This window comes from Manis javanica, chromosome 3 (genome assembly GCF_040802235.1).
Source record: "Manis javanica isolate MJ-LG chromosome 3, MJ_LKY, whole genome shotgun sequence".
Classification (NCBI taxonomy): Eukaryota; Metazoa; Chordata; class Mammalia; order Pholidota; family Manidae; genus Manis; species Manis javanica.
This window is the reverse complement of record NC_133158.1, coordinates 96316995-96334094: the sequence shown is the minus strand read 5'-3', so window position 1 is coordinate 96334094 and position 17100 is coordinate 96316995. Positions and strand designations below refer to the sequence as shown.

General features: G+C 35.9%; 1 long non-coding RNA gene across 1 annotated transcript in view; it reads right to left on the bottom strand.

Moving 5' to 3' along the window:
- Positions 1 to 1091: 1091 nt before the first annotated feature.
- LOC140848180 (uncharacterized) overlaps positions 1092 to 17100 on the bottom strand; it is a 59455-nt gene continuing 43446 nt past the window's right edge. The window contains exons 2-3 of the long non-coding RNA XR_012128732.1: positions 10296 to 10356; positions 1092 to 1300 (exon numbers count right to left, since the gene is read on the bottom strand). This is a non-coding gene — a long non-coding RNA (uncharacterized lncRNA). The remainder of the gene's footprint in view (positions 1301 to 10295; positions 10357 to 17100) is intronic.

The following is a 17100-nucleotide window of genomic DNA, read 5'->3' as shown; positions in this document are numbered from 1 at the left end:
AGAAGTGGAAGTGACCCTGCTAACCATCATTCCTAGTAACCCTTGTGCTTCTTGTCCTTGCAATTTTAAATTTGTTGAGTGTAGAGTTTTAAAATTATGATCATTACCTGGCCATTTTGAGCATCTCATGACAGCAAAACAGCAGACAATGTCACCATGTTGGCAGTGGCAATTGGATCTGATCATTGTGAGGAAATAGAATTCAAGTCAGGTAAAGTCATCCATCATTTAACTAACCTCAAGTAGCAGAAGAGTTGGCCAATGGTGAGAGAAAGGTGACAGATGATGAATGTTATCTAAACTTTAGGATTACCTACAGCATTAGAGGCCATAGCTTAACCTGATAATCTTTCTTTTGAGTCTTCATTTTCTCTAGAAATGTTACCAGGCACCACCCGAAAGAATCAGTACAGTAAACTTAATGTGAAGGATGAATGTATCTCTCTGTTGAAGTGGGTGGATTGTAGCAGATACTGTCTGTGCATCATATACATTCCCTGAGATCACTTTGCCAATTTAATTCACTCTGATTCCAATAGCTAAAGTCTGCATCTCTTTCTCATAGGGTTGTACCTAGAATGTTAACTCTCTCTACTTGCACAAATTGAGTGAGAAATGACTTAGAACTTAGGCTCCTTGAGGCACAAATTTTTAACAATTATTATGGTCATTAATTACATTTAATACCTTCTCTTTCCAAGACACTTTCCTGAATCTGAATTCCTTTCATTTTCACAATATAATGTCAAGGTATAAATTCTCAATGCTTTTACACCTTAATCCAGACAACTTTAAAGGAGTGATATATTCTTTCTATAGGTTAGCCTTTTAAGATTGAGCTGAGATTACTGTTTGTAGGATTTTGCTTACTTCATCTATGCTTGGCCTTCTTCCATTCTCAGTACACCTTCCCTTGAATTTTAGACATACTTCTCATTGCTCCAGTTATATAGAAGAAATTTGGTCTTCTTACATTGTTCTAGTTCAAATAGCTCAGCCAGTGTGGTTCTGCTGAAACCTAACCATTGTAAGTATTTAGGATTTTTTTCTGGGGGAGACAGAATGCCATTACAGATTTTTAAGCAGAGGAATGACATGATTTTACTTTATTGGATATTTTGTGAAGCAAAATTTCTACAGGACAAGAATGGAATCAAGGAGGCTAGTGAGGAGACTATTGTAGGTAAGGCATGATAATAGCTGGGTGAGGGTCACAGCACTGGAGATCTGTAGAAAGTGGTTAGAATCCAGGTAGGTCTTCAAAGTAGAGTTCATATTTGTTGATTAACTGAATGGGCACCTGAAGGAAAGAAAAATGTTAAGATTAACCCCAAGATATTGGCCTGGATAATTGGAAGAAAGGAATTACTTTCTTCCAATTAGTTAGAGGGAAGAAGATAGAAACAGAGCTTTTTAATGCATGGTAATGCAACTGGAGAAAAGCTAAAAGTAGATCAATCATATAGTGCGAAAAAATCTAAGTAAGATATTTCTTCTTTCCTGCTCCTTTCTCATTTACAGCAAAATCAGAAATAGAACACCCAGCATCTAAACTTCCCCATATTTTTGCAGCTCATTCTTATTCCTGTTCAACACAAAATTCAACACATCTTTTGTGAAACTTTTTAGGTAAGGTCACACCTCCATACCTAGCCATCCTTGGCTCTATTATGTTTAGAGTTGCAGACTCTGGAATTAGAATGAATTCAAAATTTGGCTTGAACAGTAACTTGTTTAGGTAAATCATGAAAACTTTGAAACAACTCATCTGTAAAAAAAAAAAAGGGCTAATACTAATACTTTCATTGTGGGACTAAGTCAGAAATGAGACAATAAAATGATGGGCTTGAATTATTTAGGCTGTGGTAGTCTGGTAAGTGTTTAACCACCAGATCTCCAGGTTAATAAAAAAAAAAGGACATGGTTCGTAGGTCCATGACATCACTGAAAGTGGAGCTGAATATATATATGCCAGATTGACTCACATTTGCAGATAAGAGCAGCTCCAGGTCCCCACTGGACTGGGAAGGGTGCTTCACATATAATACATGTTCATAAATATTAGCTGTTAGTGTTACTATTCTTACATATATACTACTTGGGCCATGTATTACACTGTATGTTTATATGTTTTATATGTAATCTTTCTTCCTATATAATATACTTCTCAAGGACAGGGGTTATAATTATTTGCTTGGAAAATCTAGTAAAATACTCTGACCTCTTTCCTTTGGTTCTTTTTACTCCATTTCAGGAATAAAGACTCTTTTCTTTATTATTATGTGTGGCTATAACCATCCTGTTTACATCCTTCTCGCTCAAGGCTTAACTGGTTAACAACCCCATTGCCTCATTTCTTATCTTTAACCTAAGCCTCCATTTTCCTGCTTCTTTTTGAAAAATATTAACTGAACAAATGAATTGTTGGACTAATGGACTAAGGTGGGGGAATATAACAGGACTATCAATCCTGAAAATTGATGCAAGGACTAGAACATTATTTTGGATGATACAGAGGCACCCATCATTAGTTCCTGGAAGATAATGCCTGCAAATAATAGTAATGACAATAGGAAGAAGACCATAAGTCTAGCTATCACAAGTAAAAATAATAAATACAGATATTGAATGAGAGTCATTTGCCTAAGAATTTTCTCTCCATTTTTAAAATTAATAATCATAGTAGTCCCACAGGATATATAGCACTGTACCTGTTTTACAGAAATCAACAGCAAGGGACACTTGGGAGATAAATAATGCCTGGACCCTTAATGATAAGTGTAGGAATGTAACAATTCAAAGCCCCATTGGGTTAGGTTGGAATTAAGGAGAGGGTGGTATGGCTGCTGTGGAAATATATTCTGGGTCAGTTGGAATTAATTCAGGAAAATTGGATAGGCTGAATCTGCATATGGGATATCAGTGGGTCTGTCTATAAAGAGTTGAAGAAGAGAGAGAACAGGAAACAAAGGACCACAGTGTGTATAAAGATTCCAAATCGACACACATATGATGAGTGGCACTGGGAGGGTGGAAGGCTTCACCTGACCTAGCGTACATTTAATACCTTCTCTTCTCAAGACACTTTTCTGAATCTGAATTCCTTTCATTTTCACAATATAACCCTGATAGGTAAGTGTTCTTCTCTAATCTCTCTCTGTGCTGTTTGATTTCATTATTCCATTCATCCACTAGACTATGAGTTTTGTCTTCACTGCTTGCTACATGGTAGCAGCTGTATCAGTGAATCTGAGCAAGAGCAGGGAAAAATGCCACAGAACTTGCTCTGCGAAGAGATCAGCAATTTGACTCTCTCCATTTTTAACTTGTCATATTTGTTTTTACTTAGTGGTTATTTAAGTTTGCACTATTATATATAGAAAATCTACAAAGGTTTTGGTGAGCTAGAATAAAAAGAGTGATGAATGATTTAATATTTTCTATTTGATGTATAAAAGGATTAAAATTGAGCCTGTGTTAATTTGTGTCACTTAACTATTAAAAGCTCTTTAGCATTATTTAACCCTTGAAATATCGTTTATGTAAATGCGTTTTTAAAAAATAAATTTGGGTCAATTCTAGACACAAATCTAGTACGGCTATTTTTCATATACACCACTTTTTATATTTTTATTAACACCAGTTAGTATGCAACAATCCTCTCCAGGATACCTGACAATCACTGACCTTGGCAAGTATATTAGTCAGGGTTCCTGGTTGCAAGTGTCAAATCCCAGGGTGAATTAATTAGACAAAATGGAGATTATTTTAGCTCAAGAAAGTTAGAGGTGCAGTTGGGGTTTAGGAACAAGTAGAGACAGAGCTTGAAGGACTCCATATATTAACTGAGCTACCATTTGTCTATATTATTTTACTCAGTATACATAAATTATAAAGTTTTCCTCTTTATAGTAAAAACCATGGTTTTTACATTTTTCTGTGTTTTTCATCTTAAGGTTTTACATCTTGCAGACAGACTTAATCCTTATTAATCTGGTATGGGCAAGTTCCCAAGCCTGGACCAATGACTTCAGCCAGGAATCAGAGAACTCAATTTTTACCAGCTTTGGTCAGGTTTTCCCCTTCATTGGGCCAATGTTGGTGCTTAGGAGATGGAGTCATAGAAACATGGCCTTTACTGAGAGAACCGTTAATAGATTAAAGGGAGTTCTAGAAGATGGAGAGTACTGGACAGGCGAAACACTATCTATCCAGTACAGAAATATATAAAGAGATAGTTTGTGATTCTTACATCAGCTGTTAATGGGGGCCAAGTAACCTCTTTAGTGTGGTTCAAATCCTTTGGTATCAACTCTCAGATTGCAACAGACCTTTTTTACAGGTCAGAGCCATCAGGCACAGCTCTCCTCCTGTCCTTTGATATTACTTCTCACAAAAGGAGCACTGTTAGTATTCACACCCCTTGATAAAATAAAATCATCTATTTACTTGATACCAAAGGCAGTGTTAGATATTAATTAGCCCTTATTGTTGCTATAGAAAAATAATAACAACAGTTCTCTATTCTTTCATTTTTAAGATGGTAATTTAGCAGCAGCTCCATTGCTGAATCTCTTTCTTTAAAAGGCAGTGACCTTTAACAAATATCTACAAATAACATTAATATTTTCCTCCTCCATCCTTGCCCTCTCCACCCGTTGTCTCCACTCTGTCTTTCAAATCACATTGGGTCATACAGAGGACACATGCTAGCTGTTTGGATTCCAGAATTACAAGCTTCACAGCCAATTTGTATTTGCATAAAAGCAGACTTTTTCAGACATTAGACACACATAGCAGCTTTCAGCCTGCCAACTTTATTACTGTTCATTTCACCATCCTACAGTAGCTGTTGCTGAAAAGAGTATCATAAATCCCAGCAGTACAAAGGTACTATTACTCACCAAAGGACTAAGATACTATCTTATTCAATAATGTGGTATTTGTGAAATAATTTATGATTTGGAAACAAAGGTAATAAAATATGATTGAGTATTTGAACCAGGTATCTTGAAGGGTAAAAGTAGAATAACTCGGGGGGAAAAAAATCTATCTACATGCATCTTTTATTTTGGCTCAGAGTGCTATGCCAGCAATACTATCAAAATATCTGGGTACAAATGTGGTACCATAATAAAAATGCTTGGAAAACAAGTGACTAGCCCATATATTTCAAAAGGAACAGACACAAAACACACTCCATATACAATGTATTCACATTCTGAGCCCCTTTCTGTAACTTGCTGAACCAGCTAATGGATTACTCCATATTCAAAGATTTACACTAAGCCTTTTTCTTTCCAATTTTCCTTGTACTGCAAGAGTTACTGATGCTGATTGAAGTCAGTGGCTCAGTAAACAACTTTGCTGTCTCAAAAAATACACCCTCTTTGCCAACAAGATGTTTGGAATCATTCCAAGAAAAAAGAAAAAAAAATCTGGTCAACAGTGGGAATGGGAACATATTGAACATACACATTCTTATTTTTACTCTGGTCATAAATCATTATCCACTCTGACATTGATTAATTGGTCTTCCTCAAATCCTCCAGAATTTTTAAGAAAGTTTAGGATAAAAGATGACTATAATATTAACAGCCAAATTAAAAGGGTACATTTCAAAATGTTTTCTGGAGATAACAGGGTATAGACAAAAATGTGTCAAATTTGAAGCAGCTTTTTGGTTATTTACATTTTTAAAGTGATTTAGTTCCTTTTGTCAAAGTCTTCATTCACCCCCTTTCTTATCGCATGTCTACAACCCAGCCTGAGAAAGGTGAGGATGACATGCTCTACATAGTCCACCTGTCAGCGTGACACAAGGGCATCCTGGACACATTGAAAATTTCCATGTTATAATGTCTAATTCTTCAGGGTTTACTGCTAATGATCAAGTTTTGCATTGGTAATTTAAGCTAGTATCTTAAATAGATTATAAATGGACTAAAACAGCTGTCTGAAATGTCACATGCGGTCAGTCTCATGTAGCTTAGGCTTGTAATTCTAACAATAGTTTCACTTGGAGAATTAATAAGCTTTCCATTTCAGGACTAATGTTTGCTGATTATTGCTTTACATTCACCCACTTTGTTCTTGCCTTTTTTCACTTCTCAGTGGGTGCATTTCTTTTACTTGTGTTTGTTTTAGAAGGGGTTTCTCATTACACTCTATAGTTTGGTAGTTCACCGTCCTATGTGTTACATATTGCTTAGTAAATTTATAAAAGTAAAAAGTGTGGCAAGGCACAGGAAAAGAAAAAGAAGCAGACCAATGGATTACATTCAAGAGTTCAGATATAGACTCAAGGTCAAATAGACACTTGTTATGTGATAAAGATATAGACACTTTCTTATATGGATGACTTAATATATGGTGTTGGGAGAATGAATTATATGGTTATAATAAGTTATAATCTATATATAGTAAGATATGGATATAATTAGAACTGGTTAATTATATGGATAATAGAAAATAAGATGACTACTTTACACCACACAAAATATTTAAATTCAGATGGATGACACATGAATGAAAGGTAATATTAGAAGTGTAGTGAAAATTTAGGAGCATATCTCCACCCCTGGAGCGAAAAAAAGTTTCATAAGATCTCCAAAGCAAAAATCCCAAAGTGAACGTTAAATTGAACTACATTAAAATCAAATGGACAGTATAGATTAAGTTTACATAGTTCTGTGATGGTGGTAAACTATCTGAGTTCCAAAATTTTAGAGGATTTGAAATAGAAAGAAAAATAAGATTACTGTTATTCCTAAATTAATTCTATAGCCATTTACTCAACAATTTCCAAAGAAAATGTCACGTAAATCTACAACACTGAACTTTGTGATGAGTCACAAGAAATAAGAGAATACCCAAAGCATTATACATGACCATATTTTCATCAATAAAAGCCTATAACAGCACAAACCATATGGCAAAGCATTGTTCTAAGTACTGTTTGAAATAGTAACTGCTTTATTCACTGTGACATTCCTATGAAGTTGGTACAATTATGATCATCCCCATTTACAGAAGAAGAAAGTAGAAGGAGGTTTGTAACTCATCCTAGGTAAGACAATGAAGAAATGGACTCAGTGAGATATGAACCCAGCCAGTCTGTTCACAGATTTTCCCTGTCAATCACTACCTGGGATTGCTTCCCTCAAAATTTTATATAGAAATAGCAGTTAACACTGGAATGCTCTTTCTTCTGGAAAATATTTGCTTCGATTTTTTCCCCTTAAACAATTCATATACTTTAGCTACAATAATGGAAAAATAAATCATTTGTTCCACTTAGTAACAGTTTAAATATTTTCAGTTCATGAATGTAGCCTTGTAAAAAAAAAAATCCCTACATCTTTCTATGAAATGATATATTTCCATTCTACTCCTTTCAGTGTTTTCTAGTAATTGATCTATGATTTAATGAAAATAGCAATATAATTATTATCTTTCTCGAACATGTAAAAATCAGCTTAAAGGAAAAGTGAATATGTATAAAAGTTGAATAAGATGAAAAAGTGGAAGAATTTAGGATGGATGGGATGAAATTAATAGCCTTAGTGTACTAAATGTATTAAACAAGAGCTCATCTGGGCTCTTAGTAAATACCAGAGGAAATGAATCATAAATGATTAGGTACTCATGCAGAGTGAGTACATAAATGCATGATGCAATTTTCAGGATCTTTGAAGGATAAATAACCACTGAGATGCTATAATATTTAAAATTATTTAAAAAACATGACTTACTAGTCTGAGAGACAGGGCTACAGAAAGTTTTACATGGTGTGCCATAGGAATGATACTTACTTCCTGTAAGTCTACAAACATATGTCTTTTTAGGATATAGAAGTATAACACCTTAGTTTTGAAAATCTTTGTATATCATCCAGTCAAAAGGCCCAACCATCTTCATACTCCTTTATACTACACTCCTGACAAGTGGGAAGTACTGCTCTTTAAAGAGCTACAGAGGTAGCAAAACTAAGACTTCCTAGTGAAGATGGTGTAGTGGAAAACAAAGTTGATTAAGATTCAGGAGTCCTTGGTTCTAGCTCTCACTGAGCCATTAAAGAGAAGAGGAATGAAATAGTTAACCTTGCTGTGTTCATATTTCCTTATCTGGAAAATAAAAGAATGAACATGGTTATCTTAAGGCAAAATTCTACCAATATTAAACATATTCATTCTATGACTATTTTTTAAATATATTTTTATTGTAAGAATCTTTCATATAGTCAACCAAAATTGGTCTCCATGTAACTGTCACTAAAAATTTAGTGATAACCCTTCAAGAAGTAATGTTCATTGTTCTGGATATTTCTTGCTTCATACCAAGTTACCCACAAATCTTAGTGGCTAAAACAATATAATCTTGATCATGGATTTGCACATTGGTCAGAACTTCACAGTCATCAGCTTGTCTCTGTTCTACTTGGCTTCAGCTGGAGGGGTTCAAAACTGATGCTGAAGTGTGTTCTCTCAGATGTCTGTCTAGTGGTTCATGTTACTGTTGATTTAGACCTTAGCCTGAGCTGGTAGCCAGAACATTACATGTGGTCTTTCCACATGAATGAGCTTCCTTTTTTCCTCACAACATAGTGGCTAGGTCCCAAGAATGATGTCTAAGGAGATGATCTGGCAAGCTTGTATGACCTTGTATGACCTAGCTGTGTAAGTCATTCAGTGTCACTTACTCCTCAATCTATTCATGATAAGCAAATAACTCAATATCCTCTGAATTCAAAGGGAAAAGAAATCAAACTCCACCTTTGTATGAAAGATGTCAGTCTTCTATGTTGTCTCTTAAATATTTGAATAATAATATATCATGTTCTCTTAAATTTTTTTTGCCAAATGCATTATTCAGTTTCTTTAAACTTTTCTATTAGACTGATTTGGATTTCTCACATCATTTTGGGAAATCTTTGTGTTGGCTGTGATAAACGAGACTGCTCTTCTCAAACTTGTGAAGTAGTAGTTCTCAAAATATGATTCTGAGCTCTCTTTGGGTCTCTAAGATCTTTTTGGGGTCTGCAAGTTTAAAACGACACTCTTGTTAATACCAAAAAATTACTTTTCTTTTTCACTCTCATTCTCTCAAGAATGTACAAACCTATATAACAAGTGATTTCACTGTTTAAATATACTTTTTAAAAGGTGAAAGTACTACTCTCCTTTGAATATGAAATGATCATGCATTTAAGATTTTATTCTACTCATTCACTGAAAGAACCAAAGGTATGAGGAAACTGGTTCAGAGGAAAAGTCAAAACAGTCAACATTGATATGGAGTAAAGGATTATTGAAATTAATTGCAAATGGAGGCAAAACTATTTCTTCCACAGAATTCAGGAACAAACATTTGAACCTCTACCAGAAAAGATAGCATTTGTACCTCTTTCAGCTACCTACAACTGCCTAGAGAATGGTAAATATTTCCCACAGAATCAGAATCTGAGAAAGTGGACAGATATGTTATAGACATAGTATTCTATTGCAGCATAATTTTTTCTATGTCACAACAAATTGAATGCAGAAGCAGATGTGAGAATTTGGTTCACTCCTATAAAGTCAAACATTAAAGACATTTGCAAAAATGTGAAAGAAGGCATTTCTCACTATTTTTTAAAATAGAGTTATTTTCATAAAATAAGGCAATATACATGGGTTTATTATTTTAAATGAATTAATTAACACTTGTTTTGTTCAGTTTTAACTTCTAATACTATAAATATTGATAAATATAACCCACATAAATCAGAGATCTGTTTATTCTCAATAAATATTAACAGTATAAAAGCCTGAGACAAAAAGGTTAGAGAATCACTGCTTTAAGATCTTTGGTAATAAAAGTGATCATAATATGTCACCCCAAAATATGCCACTTTGGTATAAGGGTTATTTTGAGCCTAAAGCAATTAATGATCAATGGATGCAGAAAACATTCTCTGCCCTCCTCTTACCTGCCTAAAAGCAGAGCAGGGCATAAATTTCCCTTCGAGAAAGTGTTGCCCCCTTCCCCATGCCCCCCACACCCTAAATCAGCAAGAACAATCAACACTATGACAAGTTTGCATGAACAGACCTTACTAAAATAACCCTTATGTTCCATTAATTACTCCATTTATTTCCTAGTCACTTCCCTATGATTTATTGTCCCTTAAAACCCAAATCTCTTTTACTTCCCTTAGTTAGGATGATATATAAATGCCCAAGTCTAGGCACTCTGAATTTCACTTCTTACCTGTGAACTCCTGTCCACATAAAATATTAATAAAAATTGTATACCTTTTCTCTTCTTAATCTGTCCATTTTTTAGTTTAATTCACAGGCTCTGCAGCCACCATACCTAAGAGGGTAGAGAAAAAGTGTTTCCATCATTCTTTTTCACAGTAAATACACAGGCAATTGAACTCTATCTAGACACACGGCATCCAGTTTTCCCTGGTCATGTAAAATTTACCAATCTAGTAATTCAATAAAAAATAGAAATAGTCTGCCTTGCTATTAGGAAATTTATATAGGTTCTCTATGAATATCATGTTCTTCATTAAGTGCTTAGACATCTTTCATTCATTCAACATTCCTTTTAATAATCTCTCTTGAGATTGACAACAAGATGCATTGTTCTATACCTGAAAGAATCCAATTTTTGGCTCTTTAAAGAAAAATGGGACTGTATTTTTTCATCTCCAGTCTTTTGACACCTCTTTCATTTTCTGCAACTTTTATCAGGTTACCAATAGTGGTCCAACCACTTCCCTTATTTCAGGTAATTTCTATATTTCTTCTAAATTTAGTTCACTCCACTGTCAAGGATTATCCTTGAGTAGAGATTAAGTGAATAATCAGGTTTATTTTAGGCATGGCATTTCAATCTTGTCTGTATTCTTTATGGCTTACTGAGGTTGCCACCCCCATCTCTAAGATGATTTTATATCTAGACCATTGCAGTATCTACCATTTCCTGCCTGTTGTTTTTTAAGGCCCCCTAGAATAGTGATTTTTGACATATGATTGAATTACCATTCATATAAGAACCTCTTGTTTTCCTTACTAAAAATGCACATTCCTAGCAACAACTCATTTCTGCTGTATCAGACTATCTGGCTCAAGTTGCATTTCTGTCATTTGTAGCCAAAATATTTTTAACTGACTTTCTTACAATATTAAACCTTTTAGGAGTTTTAGCTTTCATACTCATTTAATCCTAATAAAACCTTATTGGTCCTGTTCTGAGGTTGAGGGCACTGCAGAACCAGCTCAAGGTCACACAGGTAGTAATTGTCAGAGCTAGGAATCAAATCAGAGCCTTGCTATTTGTTTTCCTCCCTCCTAATGTCTCACAGTCAGATGGAACACCTGATAGGTACTGGGAAGGGCTTGGTGACAAAAAATGATGCTCATTGGCCCTGCCTCATAGTCTGAAACCCTCAGCATTCTCCAATTCTTTCAGTTAAAGGCAGCTGTTTAAATGCAAATTGTATCTGGCAAAGGTGTCACATTAATAGCTACTATCAGCTATTAACTCCTGAACACAAATCAGTGTTCTTGTTCTCTAAACTAGACAGGATTCTTAAAGAATCTAACATCTGAAGGAAATTTTTGAATTGAGAAAGAGGGGAATGAGAAGGGTTTGGAGCATAAGTATGCTGTAACAGTGGGGGCCTTGGATAAGTGACAAATTGCAAATGTGGAGGTGTGCAGGCCATGACAAGTGTGGGTGGCACGAGGACTCATGTTGAAAGGGCTGCTAGACGGGGTGGTAAACACAAAGATTACCTAGTGCACATTTTTTGCATAGAAGTATTTCAAATTCTGGCATCCATTTTTATCATGCTTTGATCTTCATGATAAAACACAGGAAACTACCCCCTGAATGTGTAGTGTGTGTTAAATATGAAGAATTAACCCAGCACTGCCAAACCTAATTCACATAAGGTCCCAGTATGGGCTCACATTTGATGATCATTAACATCTTTAACCTACTCTTCCATTTCTTTAATGAATAAATGTATCTTATTTCCTTACAGTGTAGGACAATTGGACTGTTCCTCTTCAGCATCATAGGCATATGCAATGTAAAATGTGACCTTAAAAGGATTAAATCATGTAGTAAACATTACCATGTTACTTTATTGTCCAAATCATAACTGATGGAATGACATTGAAAGGGTTGCAGAAACAGCTCTAGATTTATGAGATTTCCCATGAATTACTTATAAAAGGAGATTTCACAAACCAAAAAAGTAATTCTGAGGCTGTAGAAATTACTAAATTACTTGGTAAGTTAAAAAATAAGTGACAGAACTATTTGTGCTATAATGGCTAATGTTAATGCCTGATAAATTTGTTATAAAATGTTACAGGATCTTAAAAAATGATCATCATTTAGGCTTGGATTAACAGTGAAAAAGCAGGAGCTTTTCCTAAAGCTCTAGGTGAACAATGGCACTTGAAAAGGAAATGCTGGCAAATTGCCCGTATCCTGTGGGAAGCAGAGGAAGGAAGCGTCGGCATCTTTGTGAGCAATCACACTAGAGAAGGCAGGCTTCTAACCCGGGGCATTAACAACATCTCACCAGGACTCAGAGATTTTTGTCAAGAGCCACAGTATACACAATAATTACACTCATTGGAGCAAATACTGATCCCAAATTGCCTCCTACTTCTCCTCTCCCCAAACTGAATGTTTTGTCCATGTATCAGAATAGTTTTAAAGGATTAGGTTATTCATGTATTAACAAATACAAGCTTTTGTATGCGTATTTCATTTTTCCAAGCAATCATTACATAGAGCAGACACCATTTTCCTTTTTATTAATGTACTAAAAATAAAAAGGAATATGATTTTGGAAGCTTCTGGAATACCTAAGCAATGACTCTCTTATATTCTTAAGGAAAAAAGATATTTTTAAAAACTGTGGCTAACCAAGCTAATCATACAACTTAGATTTATGTAGAAATGGTAATGATTATATTGTGCATTTTACAAGACAAAGGTAGTTTTTCCAGACTACCATGTGCTGGTTTTTCAAGGACGGATGCAAAACTATCATTGTTCCAGATGAATAGGATGAGAGAGGGAGGTGCATTCGCTGTGGCCTATCCTCATATACTTAGTTGCTCACAAAACATTTGCCTAAGTCTGTCTTGACAACATGGGAATTGACTGAACCAATGATCAGACTCTGCCTTCATGGTGCCATGAGAAAGAAGGATAATTTTTGTTCACTACAGCTCACACTATTGATGTCCAAGCTCATTATATGTTACTAACTTCTTTATGGGGTTGGGACACCGAAGGAAGATCCTGTTAAGAAGCAGAGAGTGCAAAACAAGATCAGTGGGATATTGTCATCAGGTGGAGGAGTAACTAAAGTGCTTGGGAAAAGACCTCCAGATGGTGATGAAAAAAAGATGACCTCCAGTGGAGATGCTACACGATCTCCTCGAGGGGAGTCTCATGGCCACAAGCTGGGAAGAGAACACGAAGAAGAAAGAGCAGCCGATTTTTCCTTCTAGGCAGAGATCAGGGCAAAAGCCTCCTTGGGATAAAGTGCAAATCCTTTGAGCAAAAGAAGTTCGTTGAGTTTCTGTGATTTCCACCATTCATACACACTCCCCACTCCTGACGAGCAAGAACTAGGAATTGTATTCATGAAAATATCCTTGCCTATCGAATTTATGAGTACTGTTACTTTCCTCTGATTCGGCTAGGCTCTGATGTTCTGAAAACTCCAAAGAAGCAAACCAAATTCATATTCCAGGAAATCTCATTTTGAGGCAAACTGGGTTTATATGACAAAGTCATTTCATTTTTTTCTTCTGGGGAAAACACCAATGATTCATTTGTTAGCAATAATTTTTCTATTCTTAGAGTTGTGGGAATGAAACAAATTAATATTTATTTTAACATATAAAATGCTGTAAAAAGATGAATTATTTTTATAATTCTGTTGACATTCAAGTTCATTCATTCCTTACCAATTTGATGTAAAAAGTCCACTATGAAATGATGAAGCAACTGCTTAATAATAGACTATCTCCATTTTCCATTCTAGTTAGCAATAGGTCACCGGAACTATGAATGATATTATCTTTTTTAGAATGAAATTAAGCATTAATATATAATGGTTAAAATTAACCAATTGCATTGCCCCAACCTATAAGAAATAGTAAATAGTGACTTAAGAAATTTAAAGACATGACTGAAGTTTCAATGTACCCGATTCTATTCAATTACAAATACATGATTATATGCAAATGCATACATAAAAACAAATTCAGAAATAAGTAAGTTTCAACAAAAGACAGTGTCAAATGACAAAAATAAAACAATTTAGTAGCAAGGTTGATGTACTGCATTCAAAGTAAAGCAACCCACGGCTTGGGGGTTTGCAGGGCCGCAGAAGCAGTGAAGGTCCCTTCCAAGAAATAATTTTACAGAGCATTAGAAGTGGCAATGTGGAAAAAGGGCATGCTTGACTAGGTTAGAGATCTCCTTATAAGGCAAGCAGGTCCTATTTTCTAGGGTAAGGTCAGCTAACTAAAGCTAACTTTGGGGCCTGTGATTGGTGTATGTCAGGTTTCCTTGACAGTAAGCCATTTGTTCGTAAGGCCAGGGGACTTAGGTTTGGATCTGTGATGTGGGCAGGGCCACTGGGGCAGCCTCCAATTTATGGGTCCCAATATATGAATTCCCTTTATTACAAGTTATAGGCATTTTGTAGCACCAAACCAAATGGGGTATTTACATCAAGGACAAAATGGAGATGCTCAATGAGGGGCCTAAAGGAAACTTAACCTAACCTTGCAGGAATTTACAGGTCTTTTCAGGAATCAGCTGAGGACACAAGCCAATTCCCAAATGCCAAATGTGTTCATGCCATCTATGGACTTCCTTGTGCCCCTGACTCAGCCACCCTGACATAAAGAAGAAAGAAAACCACTAGTCAACCATCAGCTGAAAAAAGACAAACATCTTCCATATTTATTACACAAGAATCCCTTAGTCTGTGAGCAGCTTAGAATTTACTGCTCTTGCAGCCTTGAATGTCCTGGCTTACAGGTCAAAAGCCTTGCAATAAGATCTTTCTGCTTTGTTTTATTCAGTATGCATAGTTTGTTTTTTGGCAATGTGATTTAGAAACCAGGGGCTTAGATAGTGAAACTGTGTCTCTGTAAAAAGTGCAATGACACAAGGAGGCAGTGCTCCAATCTGGTAAACATAACCAGTCATACAGTTCAAGCTGGGCTTGAATAATCACATTACTTACTCAAAAAAAGCCAGAATAAATCATGAGGTCAAAAAATGATCCAGAATTCTGCAAATACAGACTAGCCTGTATTGTCCTCACCATGTACACATCATGATGACACAAAAAATAGAGTTAGTAAGTGTTTGTGTTTCTAGAGGTGGGGAAAGAGTAGAGGGACATGACACTTTTGGCAGGAGAAACTTTGTCCAATACATTATGTAATATTCTCTGGTAAAATGAAACATATAAAGTATGAGAGGTGTGGTACACCATGGAATGCCTGGGAGAGTAGGACCACTGTGATCATGCCAGTGTGTGAGGTATTGTAATGCAAAAGAGGAGAAGAAGTAATCATTTTCTGAACTGGCTGGAGCATCAGGCATGGATATTTCTTCACCCTGCGTGCAAAGCTTATCTTCCATCCTCATAATACCTCTTCTAACACTTACCTTATGTTACCGATGCACAATTACAACCACTTAGTTGTTAGTTCATTGAGGGCAGACATTTTCTTACCTATCTCCAGTGATCTATCTTTAGCAGGGTACCTGGGGAAACCTCGCATTCAGTAAATCTGGGAAACATGAGTTGTGAGAAAAGGTAATGAATCCCAAATTCTGAGACCAGTATTTGACCTGCTGAGAGAATCAGACTTTCTATGAGGATCCACGATTAAGATTCTTCACCTTCAAGGCAGTGGCTCTGTGGCAAAAGGAGGAAGCATCTGATGATGTATCATGGCAGCAGGTACAAGATTAGCTGTTGTGTGTGTCTGTGGAACATTAATTTACAGAGAACGCCGAATCTGAAAAATAAGGTGAGGGGTCCCCAATGAAACAGTCCTAAGTCTCTAAACTCCCTCTGTCTCTACATTCCAGGACTATACTCAGTTGTACACTGGTCAGATGCAGACAGCATTACCGATGCATAATGATTTCATTAACAACAGAACTCTCATTAAAACAAGGTTCTAAAAATGAAATGCACTATTCCTTAATAAGCAGTAAAAGAATCTGAAATGGACTTAATTTAATTTAGCTTTTAGGAATTGTAGGGCCACATAGCAAGCTGTGAGTAATCTGCTTTAGATCACAGCAGAAAGTGCTGTGTATCTGAGTAAGGGAGAGAGAACATTTCAGCCCTTTCAGCGGGTATACATTAGCATGGTCATTAGCACAACTTTATAAACACCAGCCTAGAAGTAGGGAAAGCTACACAGTCACAGACTGAAATTTCTCAGAGCACAGCCTATCAAAGACATTTCAGAAACAGTTTTATAATTTCTCCTTGAACTCATGTGCTTTCTGCATTAGACTATTTACATTTTGACACACATCATGTCAGTCAAGTAAGAGAAGATAGACATCAAGTGCTCGAGGGCCCTAATATACCATTTAGGAGGGAGCCCCCAGCTGTGGCAATGAAAATGTAAGGGAAGAATACAATCTTTCTAAAGAGCCCTTTGCAACATAAAAGAAAAATTACAGTGTGCCTTGCTGCTTGATTGTCTCCTGTACAAAAGGCAACTGACACTGACTAGAATCTGTGGCCTTGTAGCCCACATGCCTTCCAGATGATCTAAATTACTCAGGCTTGAAATGAGAAAACTTGAGGCCTTGTCTTGCATGTAGACTGTTGCAGGCACTTGCTTGTTCTCAAACTTTGATGTGATGTATCCCTCAGTGCCCTGCTCCCTGCAGTCTCTTAAAACAAAAGCAAAAACAAAATCAAAACCTGACATGACAAATGTCTTGATTCCTGTTGAACATTGTTAGTTGAAAACCACATCATAACTTCCATAAATAAATAGATACTAGTATGTTCTTGATAAT